Source organism: Rhinolophus ferrumequinum, chromosome 17 (genome assembly GCF_004115265.2).
Source record: "Rhinolophus ferrumequinum isolate MPI-CBG mRhiFer1 chromosome 17, mRhiFer1_v1.p, whole genome shotgun sequence".
Classification (NCBI taxonomy): domain Eukaryota; kingdom Metazoa; phylum Chordata; class Mammalia; order Chiroptera; family Rhinolophidae; genus Rhinolophus; species Rhinolophus ferrumequinum.
The window spans coordinates 61320748-61345798 of NC_046300.1; the positions used below are offsets into that span (position 1 = coordinate 61320748).

Here is a 25051-nt window from a genome sequence, read left to right on the forward strand (position 1 = left end):
TCTTCATGCTTAATTGTTTTTCTAATCAAAATGTTAAGAACTACACACACACACACACACACAAATAAATGCAAATTTTTAAAAACTATGACAACTCAGTGTGGGGACAGAGCCAGGAGTGCAGTTTCCAGGCTCTCGGCCTCACGTGGAAAGGTGCTGGCTCAGGTAGTAAATGGCCATCAACTGTGATTGGATGGCCATCAGCTGTGGCTACTTGGCCGTCAGCTGTAACCAGTGAGCCATTGGCCACTAATATAACTGCCGTGACTACGCTAGCAGCCAATGGGGGCTAGCAAGAAGGTGGTGGCTGAGCTAGCAAGCGCGGATTGCGGATTGTGGATTGCGGCTTGCAGAGAGGCAGATTGCAGAGAGACAGATTGCAGTTAGCAAGTGAGGTTGGTTGGCAGAGAAGCAGACGGCAGGATCATGTGGGTCCTGCTTCCTGTGTCTACAACCCAGGAGCCAGCGAGACTATAGCGGTATGACTCCCGTATCTGTGGCTCCGTGGGTGTTCCTTTTTGGCCTCACCATGTCCTGCGTTCCTATGTGGGGAGCGGGACCAGAGACCCCGCGTGACACCCTGCATGACACTCAGGATGATCTGTCATCTAGTTAGCAGTAACACACCAATGCCGGTTTCCTGGTTTTGATACTGCACTAAAACTATGTAAGGCATCAACATTAGGGGAAGCTGGGTGAAGCATACATGGGACTCTTGCACTATTTTTACAGCTCCCTGTGAGTCTATAAGTATTTTAAAATAAGAAGTTATTTTTTTAAAATGTTAAGGACTCTATTATATAGTGTATGCCTCCCAACCCCCACCCTAAATAAATAAAACTCACAGCATTATTTCAATACCTGTATGCACATCATTAATCACTGCAAGGTATCTCAGGAACTTTGAAGTCAATGGGCCACAGACTAATCCATTTCTTTCCCATAGTTTTTAATGGAGTCTGGGTATAATCATTATATAATCACTCATAACCAAAGTTGAGTGCAGTAACCTGAGTCACTATTAAACTAGTTCTAAAACCTGAAATTTGTGTATTAAAGTAAACTTGCTTAGGCATCATGTAGGCGTGGTTTCCCCATAGGCACTATCACTTAGTTGTTACTATCTGTGCTGAAAGAAAATGATAAAAGGGCAGAATGACATGAACAGATAAATTCTTCTCATTTTATCCAATAAGATCAACAGCATTCCCTACCAAATTCATAAGCTCATTTTTTAAAAGAAGGAAAAAAAATAGGGAAAAATGAATACCCTAAGCTGAAGCTCATTTTCATCCACGAGTTGTGATGCAAAGGAACCACTACTCACAGGAGGGAGGATGGCAATGTCATTAACGGACTAACAAACCAAAGCATCAGCCGTACAACTGGGTCACAAGACTAGTGGCGGAAGATCACCTGTTACCTCCTAGCGATTTCTGTCAAGGGCCCCGGTGGATGTCCAAGGCAGTTATCACACAGACCAGAAACTGAGGTCCACAAGGCTTTCCCACAGGGACCCATTAGCTTTCAGGACCTCTAATGTGTCCTTATAATGGCATTTTCTTTTCATCTCTTTTCATAAAATTTCATTTTCTTTCATCTCCAAGTTGCAAAGTACTCATGAAGCTTGGGACAAGGGGCATTTCAAAGTGGCTCCAGCATCTGGGAACTAGAGGGGGTTCTACTCAAGGCCAGAGTGTATCTTCAACTTCTTTTTCTCTTTATAAATAATATGACAGTGCTTGGTATATTGAAGATACTCAAAAAATACCAGTTAGGTGACCAAGGACTAACCCCTGTCTTTTGTTCTGTCCTCTGATGTAGATAATTGTTCATTCCCAGAAACTGACCTTCTCTAAAAACAGAAAAGTAAAAATCCTTTAGACCTGAAATAAACATGATGTAATTTACACACACTGGTAAAAAAATTCAAATTTCGATACGACTAAACCTAAAGATATCTCTCTGTTCTGTACTTAAAGAAAATTGGTAATGATGGCTCTAATACTGAAGTTGCCTGCACTTCTTTAGAAATATGTATGGTGGGATAAAAATAAATTGCCAGGCAAATAATGCTCACATCTTTTACTGTATACTATATAACTGCATATGATTTGTTACTCTTCTGAATTTTTAAGTCTTGATGAAACATTCGTAATTTAAATAACACAAAAATTCAAAAATGAACATATTCATTTTCTCAATAGTCTTAATAGCACATCACATAACATATCAAGAAATATTCAACTTTTAAGCATTTAGTGAAAGCCCCTTAAAAAAAGATTAAACATTAGATATAAGCCATATTCTGGAACCACTTTTAAAAGGAATATGGGGAAGAATACATAGATTAAGTGTATGTTGACATATCAATTTAAAGCAATTAACAAAAGAAGAAGAAGAAAAAAAGACTGGTTGAAAAGAACACTTGAGAGAGATCAAACACAGCCACAATGTGGTCACGGTCAATTCCTTTTCATCAGAACACTCACTGTATTAATTTTAGATATGTTAATGCAATTTGCTGCACACTAATTGCAATTGATCCAGAAACCAGCTTCAGAGACATATAATACATATTGACGGTTTCTGCATTGACTCAAATGAAAGCCTGCTTAAAATCAGTTGCTCTGAAATTGAAAACTAACACAGTGAACCCAGTTCCAAAGCCACTGCTGATTCCAAGCTATCACTCTACAAAGTGACCATCTTACAGAATAATCACCTATGTTTGTCAACCCTAAACTTGGAAGAATACAGTCCCTGACTGGGTCTAAAACTTCATTAACTCAACTTCATTTATTAAGAAGCTGGGATAGATCCAGAGAGGAACAACTTAAGTCTACTTTTGTATGTTCAGGTGGAAGAAACAAGGAGAGGAGACATTTGCTAAGCAAATGGATGTAATAAACTGCTGAACAATAACAATATTAATAGTTCCATCTACTATTGGTTGAGCATTCACCATGTGTTAGGCATTGTACTAAGTAAGCAGTCATGTATCTAAGGGTCAAAACAATCATGAAAACTCAAGTATTATTATCTTTCTCAATAGCTGTCATTAATGCAAAACAACAAATATTCCTAATCTTCCTTCTCCCAGGGATTCCTGGCCTTAGCCCATGTAACTAGCTCTGGCTGGTAAGTTTTAAGTACATATGGTGTGTGACACCTCTGGGCCAACATTGATTACCAACCTCCCAGCCATCCAAGTTCTCTCTTGACCTGGGAATGGCAGTATTCAAGATGGCAGGTGATCTACTGTGTTTACCCGAAAATGAGACCTAGCCGGACAATCAGCTCTAATGCATCTTTTGGAGCAAAAATTAATATAAGACCCAGTATATTATATTATATTATATTATATTATATTATATTATATTATATTATATTATATTATATTATATAAAATCTGGTCTTATAGTAAAATAAGACAGGGTCTTATATTAATTTTTGCTCCAAAAGATGCATTAGAGCTGATGGTCTGGCTAGGTCTTATTTTCAGGGAAATATGGTATCAGCCAGAGACCAGAATGAGGACCAACACAACCCCAGGAAACTGGCAATGCTTGTGTAGTGAAAAATAAATTTTTGTGACTTTTCAGCCACTGAGATTCCGGGAATTATTTGTTACTGTTGCAGAACCTAACCTATCATTAGCACCTAACTAATAAAACCATCTTACAAATTAGGAAGCCCAGGCTGAAGGTTAAATCCTTGGCTCAAGATCACAGGAGGCTGCCAAACTGCAAAGTTTCTCTGATCAACAGTATTGACTGACTGTGTGATACTGCTGGTTCACTGCATCTGTATTCTGGCCCCACGTTCCCAGAGGTCCTTGGCGATAAAGACTGTGACCGGGATGAATAAGATCATGTACCTGTTCAAAAGGCCAAAAATCTACCAGGAATAGAACTCTCAGAAACGCTGGCACAGCACTTGTAAGGCAAACTGTAACTAACTGCTCCAGGCTTTGGGAGGGAGGGACGGAGGTGGTGAGTCCTAAGACACTATAATGGTAGAAGTGGTTTATTTCAACTCCTAGGAAGAGAGCTACCTGCTAAAAGACTAGACTAATATCTTCACTGCAGGAGAGAAGTCAGGATTTCCCAGGAAATCCATGAATTCTGGAATGTAAGCAATGGAAGGAAGTTTAAAGATCATCTGACGCAGTACCTTTCAATTATTTCTGCCAGGTACTTGCTTACGTGCCTTTGGGATCTCCCCACACTTTGTCAACCAGATTCTGCCTAAATTGGAGACTGTTCAGAGACTGGACAGTGGTAGGAAGACAGCAGGCTTTCTCTTCCTCTTTCTGAGTTGGGCAACAACTCCGGCAGTGGCTGCCTCTCCTCTGAAGCTCAGGTCCCTCCGGACTGTCCTTTCTTCTATAATTCCAGTCCCACTACCTCCCCCACTATGACTCCTGCACCCATCAGCTGGCCCTGGCCTGATAACAACATACCTCCTTCCACTCCCTGGGCTGATAGAAGATTCCTGCTGTTACCAATCTCTGGGATGCCTCCCCAGCCCTGTTTGTTTTCCAATGGTCCTAACACCTCTGTAACTATTTGCCTTCCCTTGCTAAGTTCTATTAAAAGACATGGTGCCCCACAGAACCTGAAGGCACTGCTTCAAGGCATAGGAGCAGAAGGAAATGGCAGTGGCCCACTTATGAACGCAATGTTGGTACCCTAGTCTACATTTGTTTCCCAGGCAGTCATGTCTCATATATTGAGATTCCAAGGTATGAAAAGACTACTGGAGTCCAACCTCATCATTTTAAGCCAGGAACATTGAGGCTAAAGAGGGCATTTAACGTGCATCATGAGCCAGAGGCAGGATGAGAACCGGTCTAATTCCAATTTTCTTTCCTTCTTTCATTCAGACTTTGGCAAAATGAACATATTAGGCACAGCATCATGTTCTCCAAACGGCTGGCGCAGGTGAGCACCTGGGCTGTTTACTGTGGATCTGTATGTGGACCTTTCCATTGTGCCCTTCCCTTCCATGTCTTAGAAAGACCAACCATTTCTAAGCTAAAAAAAAAAGAAGAAAATACAACTTAAAAGAAAAGCAGCACATGAAGATTTAAGAGCTTATGGGAAGAAGGGAGCAGAGGCAGAAGAAAAAGAATTTAGAAATGAAGGAAAGGACAAAGGGAACTAAGAGATAAAAAGACAATGACTCAGGCAAAAAAATCACAAAACCAAAAAAAAAGTCAAAGCACAAAATTAGACAGCTACACAGAAAAAGAAAGCAAATGACACAACCAAGAAATCATACTTCACCCTATGAAGTATGGTTAAAATTAGAGGTATAGAAAGTACTGAAATAGCGCCACAGGAAGGGAAAATAAAATCAATAAAGGGAGTAGAGAAAGTGATGTCACTGAGCTGGGCGTCCCCAAAGGGAGAATCTGTGAGTCACATCTGCCCACAGGTGTTCTGCATTCACTGCCTTCAGCAGGACTTTGCTGTCAGAGAACGGGTGCTGGCTTACACCACAGGAAAGAGTTCCAAGGCTACAGAATAAGCCGAGCAAGCAGTAAATTTATTGAAAGAAACAGTGCAAGACAGTGCACTTTCAGCGTGGTGGCAGTGGGCAAGCTGGGAGGATAGCCACTGTGCCGAAGAGGGGTGGGGCTTGGGAATTGATTATTTTCAAAATGAGGACGTGAAATATTCAAGATTTAGGGGTGGCGTTATAGGCGTTCCCAGGTGGGTCTTTGCTGACCACTCCTTCCCTCCGGGAGGTGGGATTTTTGTCTTATTTGGCCCTTGTCATGGTGACACGGAGGGAGGGAGGATATTCTCTCCCTGTAATGCTAATAATTTTATAATCCGTTACAATTAGCTCAAGTTCACCCTGAGGGACAAGATGGTGTCCTGGGTCTGCTCTAGGCCACCGACATGGGGTTCTGGCTGATCTGGCAACTGCACCTCTTCTTAAGAATGATCTCATCTCTTCCCTAGTTTGTTTTCCCACTTCCTCCTTCCCTTCCTCCCCCTCTCCCCAAGGCCTGTTCTTTCTGCCTACAGTAACAACTTCCCACAGTAGTACTGCTTCACTTAGGAAAGCAGCGTGAAGGAAGATTAGAAAGAGCCAAACACTCACTGGCAATCAGGAAAACAAAAATGAAACATGAGAAGCCACTCTGCCAAAGTTTTGGGAATGTCACTGGTAAAGGTAGGGTAAACGGTGCTTTCTCATGTCATACCCATGCAAATAAAACAGCACTGTAAGCCCCTTCGGAGACAATTAGACAGCATTGATGAAAACTAAAACACTTACATCCTCTGGTCTGGCCAGTCCACGTATTGGATCTGACTGAGCAAAACACACATGTACTGAGGATACATACAGGGATCGTCCGTGTAGTGTGGTACATACTAGAGGGTAAAGTTGGAAGTGACCTAAATGCCCATCAAATAGACGGGCTAACTAAACCACAAATAGTTAAACTATATGAGACATTTAAAATATCTATGGCACCACAACAGCACCACTATCCACGTGGTCCTCTACATTCTCAGTTCTGTTATAACTAGCATGCCAAAACTTTTAAGCAACCATGTGTAACCCTCAGCACCCTTTATGTTGGCTGCAAGGACCTGGCAGCCACTTTGGAAGGGAGGGTGGAGTCACAGGGTTGAAGCAGCCTGGATTATTGAGTTATTACCTGAAGACTACTGCCTTCAAGTCACCTGACCCACATTTGCATGAATGAGAAATAAACCTATGATGTGTTTAGCACTGAAATCTTGGGAGTAACTTGTAATAGCCTCATCGACCAGTCTAGCCTGATAAGTATGAACATCCTAACACTGATTGTTCTCCAAGGCACATTACTGAAAGAAAACACCAAGGTTCATTGACCATATAAAGTAGAACAACATTTATATTTCGGGTACACATGTCCACACACAAAGCAACATTCTGCATCTTTTCAAGATAGAGCTGTGTATAAGTAAAGTATATGAAAAGGTCCAGAAGAAGTTCACCAAGCCTAATGCCAGTAAAGTGGAGGGCACAACTGGAAGATGCTGATCAAAGGAAGATTTAACCTAATCTATCTATCTATCTATCTATCTATCTATCTATCTATCTATCTAAAAAATTTATAGAAAAAAATCATTCATTATTTGTGTAATAAAAATCACTCTTTTTAAAAACACTGAAAGGAAGTAATCAAACCTAGGCTTTGACTTGTCTGAAAAACGAAGGGCTTACTTAAATGTAGCAGGGTTCTTGGCAAGCAGGGTAAAAACTAGGTGGGGAGCAAAAGCTTCCAATCACTGTCCCAGAGAAGCACCACCTCTCCTATAGACTGCCATCCCATAGGAAGAGGCTCTCAAACCTCACTTTGAGCTCTCAACAGAAACGCCGTGGAATACAAACAAGGAATTAGCTGTCAACTCAGAGGAAACTAAATTTCCCAGTGGTTACAGGCATGGCCAAGAGGCAAATGCTCGGGGCTGTGGCAAGCCAAAAGCTGGTATGTGTTTGTTACATTTTAGTTTCTGCCAACATCATTCTGTATGCAAATTAGCACCCATAAATCTACCATAGTCATGTTACCTAGGAAATACTAGGCTTCAAATATGTTGGTACATATGAAAAGACAGATCTCTATGAGTATCACAAAATAAAAGGCCTGATTGCTTAAAACAGGCTCTGATGAAAAAGCCACTTCACTGTTACTCTGCAAAAGAGAGTAAGTGGAATACTGCTTTTAAGAAGAAAAATAATAATAATAATAATAATGATGATAACAATAATAAAAATAATAGTACTTTTCTGTTAGGCCCATTGTGATAATGCCAGCACATCAACTCTTCCTTCAGAAAGAAAACAGGCTAAAGAAACAAAGAAAAGCAACACAATGAGTAATTAGCAACCTAAATCCATGGATAGGAAAAAGCAATAATGTGAGACATAGAGGAGCAGGTACATGAGTACTGACACTTGGGTATTTTGCTCCTTGATGTCTAGAACTGAAATGCTCCTAACCCCTCTCCATTCAGGTTATCCCCATGTTACACACGGTAAGAAAATTAATTAACAGTTAATTAACCCACAATGGCTGAGTTCTTACACTCTAGCAGGGAGGGGTACAGAGGGAGGCTACCCATGCTCTGATGAGAGAAAAGGCAGCTGATTTTCCTTATTTCCAAAGTGGAGGAAATTAACAGGCCCATTTTCATGCTTGTTGTGAGGATTAAATGAGTTAATATATGTAAATCAATCCAAACAGTGCCCAGCATATCATAAGTACAAAAAAAAAAAGTTAGCTATTATTGTTTAATGCAGAAATACAAAGGGGGAGAAAAAGTGTAACAAGGAGACACTCAGCAATCACTAGAATAAAAATAGCAGGTGGTCATCACATAACTGATAACAAAGTGCTTCTAGTGTCCTGCTGTTCATTTTACATGCATCGGGGAGGTCATTTTAAACTCTTTAATAGTGGAATCTCTACATTTAAATCACTCAACAATCATAAAAAGAGACAGAACAGTAATTTACAACAGGAAAGGCCAGACCAATCTCGCATTTGCTAAGCAACTTAAAATGTGCTATTTGTACTGAGTAAATTTACTTTCCATCTCATTTGAGCCACGAAATCCCCATCTCACCCATGAGGAAATTTTGAGGTGAAAAGAGTTTAAGTAACTCATCTAAGGCCACTCAGCTAGTTAAGTAAGAGTCAAGATATAAATCCAAGTCTGCGTAAAAAAAACCCATGGGCTTTCTATTATTCCAACTGATTGATCAATTGACTGATTTTTCTGGGTCAGCCTGTGATCCTATGTCAATAAAAAGGACTTGGAACTGCCACCAGACAAAACCTATACTTCCATTCCTAACCTAAAAATACCAATTTTTCATTTAAAAGAAGAGAAAACAAAGCAGCTGACAAATTGGGAATACAGATAAAGATGGTGTGGTGCCTGAAAAAACAGTGTTGATGGGATGTGGAATTTAATTAGAATAGATGGCTAGAGAAGAGAAGTACTTTAAAGTTTACTGATCAAGAGAAACAACACTTGAAGTCTATGCAAGAAATCAGAGTAGGATCTGACCAGGAGCCTGCAGCCACTTTTATTCCACTCACAATGCATCTGATAGTACCACACCTCTCTGTCTAAGACCCCAGGCAGTACGGGGGTAGGGGATAGCATCCATTAAAAAATAAAACAATTTGTCCTACCAGGAAAGAATTGAAAGTTGATCTTTCAAACTATCCAGAAATTGGATCATAGCAGTTTCCTATTTTAGAATTAGTTCTTCTTGAGTTACCTTGACAAAGTCTAATTATTTTTTAAACCAAACTGAATACTAGCTAATATATATGAGTACCATGAAGTTACATAAACTATACACTTGATGAGCATTACCTCATTTAATTCTCACCACAACCCTACCAGGAAGAAAATGGCAGAAGCCCATTTTACAGATGAGAAAATTAAGGCTCAGAGAAGCTAAGTGCTTGTTGAGAGTAACAAAGCTCATTAGAGGCAGAGCCATATTTCAAATTTAGGTGTGCCTGACTCCAGAGTCTGTGCTCTTCAATGAGACAGTAATGGTCAAGCACCTCCCAGCCCACAAAAGCGGGTCCTGAGCTGTGGAACTCACGGGGGCAGGAAGAGAAGCTGGAGGCGGTGTAGAGATTTCTCTGTAGGGAGGTACAGAGCTGCACTGAACAGGAGGTTGGGGCTAAGGATGGGAAGCTCTGGATGGGTTTTACTAAATCAAAAGAATTAAGATTCTCAAAGACACCACCTTGTTCTTTTTATCCTAGCGTTAGCAGAAAAGTAGTATATATTTTTTATGGAGCAAAGAAATGTAAAACTCTTTGTAGAAAGGGCAAATGCCCAAAGGAGAGCTGACTCCATAACTTCAGACTTCTGCTCTGCCAACAAGAAAGAAGGGGGTGGAGGCGGAATACAACCTTGATAAATATTAGTATGTTATCAGCAGAAATAAATGTATAAAATACAATAAAAATACATTATTTCAAAATGCCTGCCTGTCCCCTACTGGAGAGTGTGCCAGCTCAATTATGTTGCAAAGGAAAATTACTTTAATTTTATATTGTGAACAGAAGTGGGCAAGATTCATACACTCGTATAGCAGGGAAACAAATTAAGGCAGCGTAAACATATACTTGCATTGAACTCCTACCCAGGAAACTGGCAGGACCTGTAGTCTGTCCGTTCGTTTAACAGTATCCACGGGGCATTTATAACATGGCAGCCGCTCTGCTTGTCATCAGAGATGTGCCGGTCAACGGCACAGACAAGCTCTTTGCTGTTACGGTGTTTATGTCCTCCGAGGGACGGCAGGGAAGCCGGACATGGACACACACATGAAGAATATCTTCACAGAGTGGGAAGTGCTATCAAGGAAATAAAATACGTATGACGAACTGTGGAGGCCAACTGTAGACTGAGGGGTGATCTCTAAGGAAGTGACATCTGTCCTGAGGCCTGAAGACAGAAAGGAGGTGGACATGTGAAGAAGCTGTGAGGACACTGTCCAAGGCTCAGAGGGAGGAAAGGATTCATATGAGCAGGAAGTAGGGGCAGTAAGGTAAGAGGACGGAAAAGTGAGCAGGGAGCCCATGCAGGTGCTTGTAAGCCACGGGCCAGATTTTAGATTTTATTCACTCAGTTGTTTAAGCAGGGTGGATGAGATCAAATTCACATTTTAGAAGAGTCAGTCTGTCTTCTGTTTAGACAATGAAACCGGTTACAAGAGAACTGCATTAAACCACACCAGAGTGAGCAACGTTTTCCTATAAACAGTAAAATAGTAAGTAATTCAGGCTTTGAGATCAGATAGTCTCCGCTTCAACGATCCAACTCTGCCTTTGTAGCATCAAACAGGCACAGATAACATATAAAGTGATGGGCAGGGCTATGTGTTCCTGTTGCCTTACAGCTGCCAAACTGTTTGTTCCCCCACTTTTCCCAGGATTTCACAAGGGAGTGCCTCAGCAAACTGAGGTCCTATGGAGTCACATGGGTCCCTCCCCTTCAACAGATCCCCTGGGGTTGTGTATGGGTGTGAAGGCAAAGTACAAGCTGGAGCACAATGGGGACTTTCGGTTAGACAGCCAGCAGGCACGTAACTCACAGATCTGGAGACTGACAATCTTTACCTCCTCAGTTGTTAACTAATAAAAGCCATACATTGGCCGATTCAGGGGCGCAGTCCTTGAGGCTTGAGTCCCTTGGCCCAGCTTGTACTCTATTCTTGGCTGCTGTCTTTCTTAACCCTGCACCACCCTTCTCGCTTCCCACAGCTCTTGTCATGCAGGACGCGACATGTTCCGATGAAGTTTCATTTACAAAAACCGAATTTGGTTTGCAGACGCCTCAACTAAACAATAGAGAGGGCAGTGGAGGTAGAAACAGATATAGTTCAGTGATGAAGCAAAACTTACTCCTGGATTAGATACTGTAGGGTTTAAGGTAAAAAGAAATCTAGTATTAGACAGACTACACACACACATGCACACCACAAGCACACTTCACACAGTTCATATAAACCTGGTGAATTTTACTGTGTTTCCTGGAAAATAAGACCTAGCCGGACAATCAGCTCTCACGCGTCTTTTGGAGCAAAAATTAATATAAGACCGGGTCTTATTTTACTATAAAGTCTTATATAGTAAAATAAGACCCGGTCTTATATAATACAAAACTGATTCTATAATATAATATAATATAATATAATATAATATAATATAACATAATATAATGTAATAACATAATATAATACAATACAATATAATACCAGGTCTTATATTAATTTTTGCTCCAAAAGACGCATTAGAGCTGATTGTCCAGCTAGGTCTTATTTTCGGGGAAACACAGTATGTGTCATAAGAAAGCGTTCCTTCAGAAATAATCTTCAGCTTGGATTTTTTGCCCAAGCTGGCCTTTGCATGACACTTAATTATTGAAACTCCTGTACATCATTCCACCACAACAGAGCTGCTGGGTCTTTGATCTTACAACCTTCTTCCATTACTTAATATTAATCCCAGAGGACAACAGGCACACCGCTGTGCTGTAGCCTCATCCTGCTACAATGGCCCATCTGCAGCTCTTCTCCAAGGACAAAACACAAGGCCTTCCTAGGTCAAAGAGACATCATGCAGGAATAACAAAAAAGAAATAAAAAATAAGGATTAGTAAATTGTGGCATAGCCAATGAAATACTCTAAAATGGTTCAAAAGAATGAGCCAGCTCTTGAAACATATCAATGCAGACATATTTCCAAAATAAAACAGAGAAAAATAAGGATGTAACAGAGAAGAGGGTCACATAAGAGTATGCATACTTAAACAGGAAAAAAAAAATAATGTTCTGGAGACAAACGAAGGGGTTCGTAGTATGCCCCCCAAAAAAATATATATAAATATATATGTATAGCCACTCTGTCACACTATTATTTTGAGCTGCAGACAACTGAAAAGAAACGGATACAGGGAAAATTCTCTACTCCCCTGACTCTTCCACCAGGAAGAGCAAGACAATTCTTAGTCCAAGGAGGCAAATCTATACTCTTAGCCCAAAGGCAGCACCGCAGGAATCAATGTAACGAACCTTACTTACTGGCCAGCCCTAATCTCCCATGAGTGTCCCCCATGTTTACCTTTTGCTGCCTCTAGAATCTCAAAGTCCTTTTCCTTTATCTTCTCACTTCTTTGCAAACGTATTGCTCTTTTGGTAAGATGCCACATAAGCCCAATGCTATGGTTAATCAACTTCTCTTTGTTTTTGTGTTTTGTTTGTTTGTTGTTATATTAGTTTCAGGTGTACAAAACAAGGTGTAATAGTTAGACATTTATATCTCCTCACAAAGCGATAACCCCCTTCCCCCAATCTACTACCCCTCTGACATCACACACAGCCGTTACATTCCCCGTCTCTATTCCTTATGCTGTACCCCACATCCTGTGAATATGTGTGTATGTATATAACTGTGTATATAACTGTATATATATATATACACACACATATTAAATTACAGTTGACATGCATCATTACTCAGCTTCAGCTTCAGGTATACACTGCAGTGCTCAGGCACCTACACCGTCCCTGAAGTGGTCTCCCTAATAAGACAAGTGTCCATCAGATACCCTACAAAACCTTTACAACATTATTGATTGGGGAATAATCCCCAAACTGACTTTCGCATCCCCGTGGCAATCTTGTGGTTACCAATTGTGCTTTCTAATCCCCTCATCTTCTCCATTAATAAATCAACAAACAAGTGTTGGCGAGGATGTGGAGAAAAGGGATCCCTCGTGCACTACTGGTGAGATTGCAGATTGGTGCAGCCACTATTGAAACTTCTCTTTGTTTTTCTCTTGGCAATCTGCCTTTTGTCAGTCAGTCAGTCAGCAGGACCCCAGTCAATAAACCCAAGATTGGCGGAGGAGCAGTCTTTCCTCCCCTGCACATATAAGTTGACATAGTAAAACAATTTGGAAAGTGAATGTCAAGCTTGGGATAGTGACTACGTTAGAGAGCTAGAGAGGGGCACGGGATTGAGGAACGGGCACTAAGGGTCTTCAACTCTATTGGTTATGCTTCATGTCTTTTGTTTAAAAAGGACCTGAGCAAACGCAAGAAAATAGCAACATTTGGAACTTCTTCATATTGGACACACAGATGATTGTGACATTAATCTCAATATTCTTATTTTTTTCTAAATATAGTTATATACTTAATGTAATTAACTTAATAACCACACTTAAGTCCAGGAGTTAAGATAAATTTATTAATCAATAAAATGAAAGAGGGCAAGGTAAAGAAATAATAATTTTAATCAGAAAAAGTAAAAAAAAAAAAAACAGATTAGGTTGGTGCAAAAGTAATTGTGGTTTAGAAGGTTAAAAATAACTTCAAAAACTGCAATTACTTTTGCACCAACCTAATAGAAGAAACCTGACTTCTGCTGAGCCAACGGCTCCTGTTGTGTGCGAGTAACTGCCCCCTGGAGGTGTCCCTGTGCCTGCTGGAGGCTGGCACCGCCCCAGTGTGCACCCGTGTGCCTAGGCACTGCCCCCCCAGAATGCCAGCACTGCACCTCTGGAGAACAAGTGAAGTGAGCTCAGGGAAAGAGGGGAGGGTACTGGTTTTCATCCATGGATTGTCTAAGGTTTGTCCAAGTGACTTGTCTTTTGTTAGGTTCATGTTCATAAAAATCGGTTTCTGGTTTCTGCTCACTTCTTACATGAGTGAATAATTCTATAAGTTATTTCCTGAAAATTTGGTCATTATTTCATCTTATAAAAATGTGTGTGTGTGAGAGAGAGAGAGACAGAGAGAGAGAGAGAAAGAGAGAGAGAGAGTCTGTCATAGCAAAAGGGGTTTGGGGTTCGAAGAACCGTGTTCACGTGAAGTGCTCACTTGAAAACAAATCCAAAACAGTGCAATAACACAACAGCCATAAACTCAATCTTATTCTGGGGCCATTAATTGCTCAACTAAGCCCAGCCAACCATTTTACACCATTCCACATGCCAGCAGAACAGATTATTTATGATAGAGAAGAGAAAATACTATTTTTCTTCCACCACACTGCCCAAATACATCACCACTAGGAGACCTACAAGGGTGTTTTCCAAGATCTCCACCTCAAAGGAGCTGATGACACTGAGCAAGTGAAGCAGAGATATTAGTAAAGCAGAATACTCAACCTTCCTTGGATGCTGGCAGGATACAAACAGACAAGTTACATGAAGGTGTTTTGCTACATGTGAGTTCAGCATAGCCATTCCAATGGGTTAAAAGTGTCAACACTGTGCATCAGATATAGCTCCTTCATAAAGCCCTGTCTCCTTCCTCCCTCCATCCCCTTTAGTTCCTACTTAAATTATTCCCCAAAGTCCCTTCCAATAGATTCAGTGAAAGCTTGCAAGGGACAGACTTTATTTCAATCAACCCACTCATGCTCCTTCTAACACTCTAATAGCACTTAATAGTTTAAGATACATTTGAGTTTAATAGGATTTACCTGATAGAAATAGACTTGTCGTCGTTTCTCTATAGCAGCAGTTTTGAGCGAGCTAGCTAACTCAATGTCATAACTCCGCCTGTCAACCTGGCATGCTGAAGAAATGGCTCGGAGAGTAAGTACATCATGGGCCTTTGATGGGGAAACTCCCCAGATCCGCTCTTCGACATTTTGAAGGCTTGCTATACAGAATGATAATTGGTTTCTGCGAGGTTCCGAGTCCACTCTTTTTGTTTAGAAAGAGACTTCAATTTTTTATTAAGTAAAATATTACTACAGTGGGAAACTAAATCTTACAATGTTCTATTAAGAAAGATAACTTTATAGGAAGTGTTCCTTTTTCATATTTCCACCGTCACAATACCCATTTATAGGAGAGATTACAATCTAAAGTATTAAATCCCATTGCCCTCCCCAGTATTCCACATGAAATGTCCTAGTTTTGAAAGCAAAGCACATGCCCAAATCTTTCAATTCACATTAGGCATCTCTTCTCTGGCAATAATTTGAGTTTCCTTAGCCAGGGTAGGGGAGGGAGAGAATCACTAAATCTTACTACCTATATCTGTATGAATAGCCCATAGAAGTTAAATTCAAGGCAAGCTTTCAGAAAACTGGATAATGTGGAAATGAAATTTCAAAATAATCCCTGAATAGAGAATTTGTACTACAATGCAGGATACATGCCATTCACTTTCCTCCAGAAAACTTTTGAAAGAACTACTGTCATTCATTTGAAAAGTCCACTGTGATAATAGAAAAATCTGAAAAGCACACACAGAAAAAAGGACCCTTGCAAAATAGACAATCTGACACTTAATGCCTAAGCAGCAAAGGAAACAACATAGGATACCCTCTAAAACTAGAAGATTCAATAAGAACAAAGAATCTCAAGAAAGTTTAATCCTAATGATTTTTCTTCCAGGAACCTATAGTCAAATGCTATATGACATTACTACAATTGAACAACTGGTCCAAACTAAAATTTAACAGAGAAAATGAGACACAAAAGAGCAAAATGTGATATATTGCTTGATGATGTCACGATGGCAGGTTCAGGAGTTGACAGAGAAATGGGCTTCAGAGCGTGAGTGAGGAAGAAGCCTTCTTTGCCTGCCACTCATTAGCAGGTGACCTTAATCCTGTTTACTTTTGTTAAATGGGACTATAACCACCACAACCTCACCAAGTTGCTGAAAAGTGAAATGAAAGATGTCTGTGAAATCTCAATCTGGCCTGGGATCAAGAAGCAACCCCAGAGAGGCAAGAGATACTACCACAGTGGGAATATGGTGTCCACTGCTTTCTGTCTGGCCTGATCCAGCCAGTACCCAATGGCTACCCAAGGACAAACAAGCCCAAGTAACTCTCCCCTGTAGGTCCTTACTCTCTTCTCTTAAGGACCTCCTCCTTTGTTTATAGAAGGGGTAGTCGCCTCAGAATTGATTGCTATATCCTGATTGACCTACAGATCCCGCTATCTTTGAGGCACCTGACCCTCCCCAGGCAGAGGAAACACCCCAAGGAAATACTGCCACACTGATGGCTGGAGAAATGACCGGAGGCCTTGAGACCAAGCACCCTCCCAAAAAGCAACCCACTGAACAGTAAAAATCACATACTCCACAGCATTAGACGTAGCGCTGGGCAGAGTGCGAACACTGAAAGGAAGAACACAAGTTTGTTCCAAAATTTCTAAACAAAATATTCACAGCAGCACTGGGGAAACCAGCAAGGAGGAAGGGAGTGTGCCTGGTAGAGCAGACATTGAGAAGAATCCCTGAGGGGCAGCAGGCAAGTAAGAACGGAAGGAGAATCCCAGCACTAAAAAAGCCCAGAACAGGACTGGTCCAAAAGTGTGAGTAGCTCTGGTTATATTTTCAACTTGAAGGCTAGATTCACAGGGAGCAGAAGAGGGGCCAGTAACCATTAGGACAACTGGTACCATGTAGCAGACAGTAAGCTCCTAGACAAAAGTGATAATTGTGGGGCAAGTGGTCTGAGAAATGACACAGTGCCCCAGGTAGCTTCTGACACCTAGACAGAAGACAAGGTACAGGCACATATATCATGTGGCTACATACTCTGCCCCACTCACACAGGCACTGATGACAGGATGATGTAAGCACAATGTCAAGAGTGATTAAACAATGGAGGCCATCAACATCGTGAAAGAGAAACAAACAAAAGAGCTAACACTGAGGAAACAGTTCATGGAAGACATAGCACAAAACTGCACTTTAAAAAGTGTAATACATCAGATATGAGTGAATGCTATATCCACCAAAGCGGTCATTGCAGCACTATTCACAGTAGCCAAGACATGGAAACAATCTACATGTCTTTCAAAGGAAAAACTGGATAAAGAAGATGTGGTACATATACACAATGGAATACTGCTCAGCCATAATGAAACACTGCCTTTTGCAACAACATGGATGGATCCTCAGGGTATCATGCTAAGTAAAATAAGTCAGACGGAAAAGGATAAGAACCATATGATTTTGCTTATACGTGGGATATAAAACAGAAAGTAACAAACAAAAACAAACTCACAGAGACAGATAACAGTATGGTGGTTTCCAGAGGGAAAAGGGGGTGAGGGGAGGATGAAGAGGATAAAGGGGGTCAAACACATGGGGATGGAAGGAGAACTGACTGGGTGGTAGCACACAATGCGATATATCAATGATGTATTACAGAAGTGTATATCTAAAACTTATATAATGTATTTAAACCAATGTTACCCCAATAATTTAATTTTAAAAAATTAACTAGAAACCTTGAAAGTTTAAAATTGATGTCTGAAAAAAAATAATAAAGGCAAGAAGATATAGGTTGAAAATACAGGGAATCAAACCAGAAAACAATTCAGTGACCTAGACATTGGAGGAGGGAATCCCACGGTCAAATATCTGGGGAATAGATTTTTTCCCCTTACTTAGAGATTCTCAATACACATTATCTTAGTAAAGGTCCTGAGAAGTCATTTTAAAAAACCATTTAAAAAATCTATTTAACACAGTTTTCCCCAAGCCAATTTTCAGTTGGTATCTGCTTTAGTTACTCCTTTGGGAAATGCCACAGACTGCAAAAAACAAGACAGGTACACAACTAACCCTAGCACCATACAGAAGGAAACGGGAGCTGTGTCACCTCTGTGTGAAAGTATTTTTGTTTATTCGAGCATTCCACACTTGTCTTCTCATTATGCTCTACGACCTCCTTGGGATACCCTGCAGTACATCTAAAGAAAGAGGAAGAGGGCCCAAATTTGGGCCATATCAGTGATGTGCCATTTAGTAGGCTATTTTCTACCAGCTCCAAAACCTCTCCTTAGATGCTCACGGCTCCATAGACTGAAACTGCAAATTACTTTCCCTGGTGCCTGCTGGGTTCCCATGAGGTACTGCCAATACGGGGCACCACAGGAAGACTAACAGGCTGGTGGACAGAGAAGTACCTGCCCCCTTTGGTATGTCTGATGTTTACTCAGAGCCCGGCCCACACCTCTTCACCATGGCAGTAGCAGTTGGTTACAGTGTAGAGCAAGGGTGTCTAAACTTTTTTCAACGTTTTTTACCAAAGGCCATATGCGATAAAATACACAAACAGCCGGGCCACTCACTCGAGGTGAAGTACGTATTGCCTCACCTGGTTTATTTAAGTAAACTAAATATATTTTTGGAATTTGCTGCGGGCCAATTAACAATGGATCACGGGCTGCAGTTGGCCCGCGGGCCGCAGTTTGGACACCCCTGGTATAGAGGTTCCGCCAGCACTCCCAGACCAGCCTCAGAATCACCAGAACCATCCAGGCAGCCCTTCTTCTTAATGCTCTGGATCCCAGCTCTGCAGAACCCCACATCCACGTTTCACATTCTTGGAGAGCCCTGGTAGCTTCCTTTTATTCTAGGAGTGGTAGCTGTTTCGGTAGAAAGAATGTTCCAATTACAGTTACAATCTGCTTGGTCAGCTTTCTTTTCGCTCTTCCAATACATCTTTAACCCACCAATAATTCTTTAATCAATTTTCAATGTTAAATTATCCCTACTAAAATAACAGGCGTCATTTCTGTATTTTTGACTGGATCCCAGACGACAAAAGCAGGAATGGAGAGGAAAGTATGAACACAGAGAAATTTGGTCAATGTCTCCCTCTTCCATTCTTTCTTGCCTGTAACTATTACCCACCTACAGAGACAGAGAACACCAGCTCCATCGGGCAAACACTTTGTTCCTGAACAAATGCCGGGTGCTTAGAACCCTGAATGATACAGAGTAGGTACTCAGTTCAGTTTTTTAATTGAATGGACACTTGTATGAATGTACAAGATAGACAAAGGTAGGTCTGCTTAGTCTCAGGGAGACTCCTAAGGAATATTTTGATAAGCTATTTGGGGTGAATGGATGACATACAAGAAGGGCATTTTTAAGTAGTCACAAATGGTCTCCAAACTCCCAACTAAGAGAAGGTAGTCTAGTTAACTGCAGGGCTTTTTGGTGTGTGCACACACAGTATGGGGGTAAAGTTAAACTGTTCCACATGACGTAGGAGAACCTTCTCAGTGCATGGGGGAAGGCTGAGGGAGAAAGAGAGAACATGGGAGAAGAGACGCATCTTATCAGAATGCTTGAGGTAAGCTGTGTGGGTTGCCATGCCTTCACATTTCCCCTCTAAAACCTTCAGCATAATCTGGCTCACTGATACTTTGGTGTAAGAACATTCTTTCTGCCGAACAGGTGGATGAAAAAGGTTAAAGGATTAAGAAATACTTTAGTTACAAAATAGTCATGGTGATATAAAATAAAGCATAGAGAACATAGTCAATAATATTGCAACAACTATGTATAGTGCCAGGTAGATACTAGACTAATTGGGGGAACTCACTGCATAAGTTATATAAATGTCTCACCACTATGCTGTACACCTGAAACTAATATAATATTGAATGTCAACTGTAAGTGAAAAATATAAGTAATTTTTAAAAAAGAGAAATGCTGAGCCCCATATTAATTAAGCACTGGCAAGAGCAGACATTATGGGTTGTGTTTTCTAACACTAGACACATATTATTTTTCCACACCAATTCTCCAATTCTCTTACACCAACTAGGGGTGTCCAACAATTCAATTTAACTCTGTCACTAACTCCCAGAGTTACTGCAGACCCCACAGATTAAGGGCTCAGTCCCACAAGACTACCCCCACTTCAGACACCAGCTGCAAATGGAGTTCTCTGGCTGCCTGGCTGACTACAAATTTGGGGGTTCCCATGGAACCCTTCTTAGGTTCAATAATTCTCTAGGAAAACTCACAGAACTCAGGAAAGTGCTTTACTTATGATCAAGTTTACTATCAAGGATACAATTCACCAATAGCCAAATATAAGACATGCATAGGGCAAAGTATGGGGTGTGAGCAAAGCTTCTGTGCCCTCATGGGGTACACCATTCTCCCAGGTAGCACTCACATGTGTCCACCAAGCTGGAAGCTCCGGTAATCTCCTTGTTTCAGAGTTTTAATCCAAGTTTATTACATAAGAATAACTGATTAAATGATTGGCCATTGGACACTCTTAACTAAACTCAATCTCTGGGTCCCCTCCCCTACCCAGAAGTAGGGTTAGGGAGGGAACTAGAAGTCCAACCTTCTAAGCAGGGCTAGCCTCTCCCTGGAACCTATCTAAATGCCCACCAGAAAGACAGTCCCACCACTCAGGAAATCCCAAGGGTTTTAGGAGCTCTGTACCAGGAACCTGAGACAAAGACCAAATATATATATTTTTTATTATGCCACACATCATGTGGTAGAAAAGTCAACTTTATGGGAATTACAGCAGTCTCTTATCGTGTTCTCTGCTCCTTCTCATCCTATAACTCTAAAAACAAACAAAAAAAGATAAATTCTGTGACACAGGAATGAAATGTATATTATTCCTGTAAAAAGGGAATTCAGAGTATTATAAGTATATAATGTACTACATTCTATTTATTATAAAGGAATGAAACCAATTTTATGAAGTACACATGGAAAATAACTCTTAATTATTCATTCTATATATTTCAAAAGAAATGTTAATACATCTAATTGCACTGTATTGTTCATATTACTTGTAAAAACTGTAAAGGTCTTAGTCACAAGTGCATTAAGCATAGAACTAGAGAAAATCATTTAAACTGTGGACTTCGGTAGTTCTGTTATGTAGAAAGATAAAATACTGATGGCCAAAAGATATTAAACATAGAATACAATGAATTCCCTTTCTTTGCAAAGACATTAGAATAAAAAGGTATTACATTAGGGCTACAAGCATTTAGTAAGCACTTACTGTGCAATACAGACAGTTTAAAAGTGGTTTTGTAGGAAGACTTCAAGCTAGATGTCCAGTCATCTTGATAAGCCCTTCTTGAACTTTTACACACTGTACTCTGAGTATCTGACATATAAACGGCAAAGTCTCTGCTCTTGAGGGACTCCTGGGGCGAGGATGACGGATGCACAGCCTGTGCCAGTCCTCCCCCAATCAGATTGAGGACAGGTATCACTAGTCAACTGCTTCCGTTTCCCCAAAGAATGGCCCTGGCCCCAGAATCCTCATCGCACAGTGCTCCACACGGGTACCATCCACAAGAGTTGGAATACAAGGTTAACACCTACTAGCCTAGTATCTTAGTCAACTTGTGCTGCTGTGAAAATACCATAGCGACTAAGTGGCTTCCAATAACAAACAATTCTTTCTTACTGTTCTGGAGGCTGGAAAGTCTGAGATCGGGCTAGCAGCAGGGTCAGGGTCCAGTGAGGGTTCTTTTCCCGGCTTGTACATGACCGCTTTCTTCCTGTACCCTCACATGACTGAGAGACAGAGATCATCTCTCTTCTTAAATGGGAATTAATCCCATCGATGAGTGCTCCACCTTGTGGTCATGAAAAAGGGGTTCTATGGAAAGGAACTTCACAGGGTGATCTGATCACCAATTCCTACTGGGCAAGTCATGGTTGGTAGTCACAGCCCAGGCGTGTAACTTCTTTAGGGAGAGGCTTGTGTTTGAAAGCAAGCCCTGTCCGTTGTTTCTGTGCATCTAAGGTAACACGTCTTTGAAAATGCCTCTTTGCAGATCTCCTTCGAAGATGCCACCACCCTCAAAAGAGCAAATCTAACTGTCCTTCCAGTAATCCAATCCCTGCCTTGCTTTCTCTTGCCTCTATGTAATCTTCCTTATGTCCCCTCTTTAATTTCAAATGCATAAAAAAAAAACTTCAAAACTGTTATTCTCCAGAGCATTTGAGATCTTGCCCCTGGCACAGGGTGCCAGTTTGGCTCAAATAAACTCATAAAAATTCTCTACAAGTCTAGACATTACTTACATCAACAGCCTTCATGAATGAATTATTTCTCAAAGGCTCCACCTCCAAACACCATCGCTTTGGAGATCAGGGCTTCAATATAAGAATTTGGGGGTGGGGGTGGGAGAATTAACACTCAGTCCACAGGATCCAGAATACTAGGTCTTAATCAACTCTTCTGAACTAACATATAATGAAATGCAAAGGCTTTTCACAGCAAGTGCTATCATAACAGCTATGCCTGCCCATCTATGTATTGTCTATAGCAGCTTTGGCACTACAACTGCAGAACTGGGTACTACAGCACAGACTGTACGGCTGCAAAGCCCAAAATATCTACTGTGTCTGAAGAGAAACTTTGCTGACCCCTGATCTATATTTAAGAGAGATAGAGACAACGCCCCAGAGTCCAGAGGAGGAAACTGCATCTTAATTTCCTCCGTCACCAGCACTGAGAGTCCCGTAGCAGAGTGTTCTATGTCACTAGCTAAGGGACTGCATCCTAGAGGGCTCCCAGTGCAGCTATATGAAGACATTGCTTTGTTAAGTAAAAACAGTCTATGCACTTGGATGAGCTTCTCTGTCACCAGAAACATCCTGCTAGCCAGAGTGTCCTTTCTCACCAGCTCAGATCATGGGAGAAGAGGATGAAGAGCCGGTCCACTTCTGGAGGCACAGGACAAAATGGAAGGGAGAAGATTCTGGTTATGCTATTTTATCTCCCAACTGTGAGAATATGCAAAATAGCTCATGGATTAAATTAGCATGTGATTCCATGACAGGAAATAAAGATGGAAAATTTCACCCAGGGCTATCAAATCCAAGTATTGAGCACATTTTCAGCAGATTGGCGCACACACACACTTGGCTTACTTGAGAACAGTTCCTTCTTTAAAATTACAAAACTGAAATCAGCATAAGAAGCTCCAGACTGTAAAGTTCATTTTTCTCAGTCATTCTATGGCAATTCCAGAGGTGTTCCTTCTTCTCACGTTAATATTACTATCAGAATGTCTCAGACACTGATTTTCACAAGTCCTTATCTAGATTAACTCCTGAAAGACGGTGTCCCATTGATTGATAAAGAAGACCAACTATGAGTCCATTTCTCTGGCCTCACCCCATCACTGAATAGCAACAGATGCTGGAGCCGCAGCACCAGCTTTTTCCCACACAAAACTTGCCTAACTCAGCTTACCGGATAAACAGCTTTTTAATATCTTCTTCAAATTTACAGGTGTGTTTTATAAAAAACTATATACACGGAATACTACACCCAAAACTGACAGGTGTGCCCTCCTCTGAGGAAGGGCAGGAGAACAGGAAAGATTTCATTTGTATTATAATACCCTACATAGCTTCTGAGTTCTGTCCCAAGGACTTCAATTACCTTTTCAAAGCAATAATTTTCTCTAGAAAACCTTTCCCGACTCCCTAAATCAGGGGTTAGAAAACCCACCCACCTGCCTGTTTTTGTTAATAAAGTTTTACTGGGACACAGCCACACACACTCGTTTATATATTGCCCAAGATTGCTTTCAGAGAATATAAGGTCCAAAAGCCTGAAATATTTACTGTGTGGTTCTTTATAGGAAAAATGTACTGACTCCCACCAAAGCCCATGTCAGCACTCCACTCCCAAGTCACTTCCCTTCATGCTGCCTCGCAAGTGCAACGATGTATTTGTGTCATTCCTCAATGTCTGGCACACCCCTCGTGACTGTCACAGTGTCAAAGGCACAAACCAAGTCTGACATGCTCACCCCTGCCTCCTCATGCCTGGACAGTGCTGCCAAGCACCAGGTGCTTCGGAAGTACTTGCTAAATGGTAATTAATTAGTTAATTAGATATAAAGACCACTGATAAAATGACCTTCAGTCTAACGTTGGGGCCAGTGACCTGCCTTCATGGCAGATAAATAACAATCGTTCTCAGGACAATAAATTATAGTAGACAAGGCCAGTTAGTCTCTTTCCTGGACTAATAGTTCAGTACTCACAGTTCTAGAATGATAGAGATTTCAGCCCATATGCCCATCATTTCTCTCTAAGACTTCAAAACTGAGAAGTTTTTTTCGTTATTCAGCCATGTATTACCTCCAAGTGGCCAAACAAGCCAGTTCAAATACAAACTCTACAAACACACAGCTCAGAGCACATTTCCAGAGCACCCACTATGTGTCAGGCAGCATGCTCAGACAGACAGTGAGGCGGTGAAGAGCACGGATGCTGGAGACAGAAGCCTGCTTTTGAGTCCTGGCCCCACTATGATAACGAGCATGACCATTTAATGAGAGAGGACCAGGAGAGGCCTCTCCATCCTGGTGTCATACTCTGGAAATAGCAAGGTAGGCAAAGGATTAATTCACCCAATTGCAGACATTTTGAAAACTGAAGCTCAGAGAGACAGACATTTTTCCAAGGTCACAAGGATTCAAAGTGAACTCCTGGGGCCCATGACCTTAATCACTATACTGACAGGGACCATCTGTCATCAGTGAAATCCTCCCTTTGAAGTATGCATCACAGTGCCTAACACCAAACACTCAATAAGTGCTTTCATTACTGTAACTATTCCATCACCATAATCATCTAGACAGGCAAGCAAAGAAGCCATTTGATCTTCCACAAATTTAACAAACGTGTACAAAGATATTTCATAATC

General features: G+C 41.1%; 1 protein-coding gene across 2 annotated transcripts in view; it reads right to left on the reverse strand.

Moving 5' to 3' along the window:
* SUCLG2 (succinate-CoA ligase GDP-forming subunit beta) overlaps positions 1-25051 on the reverse strand; it is a 261384-nt gene that overhangs the window by 204947 nt on the left and 31386 nt on the right. The gene's annotated exons all lie outside the window — the stretch shown is intronic.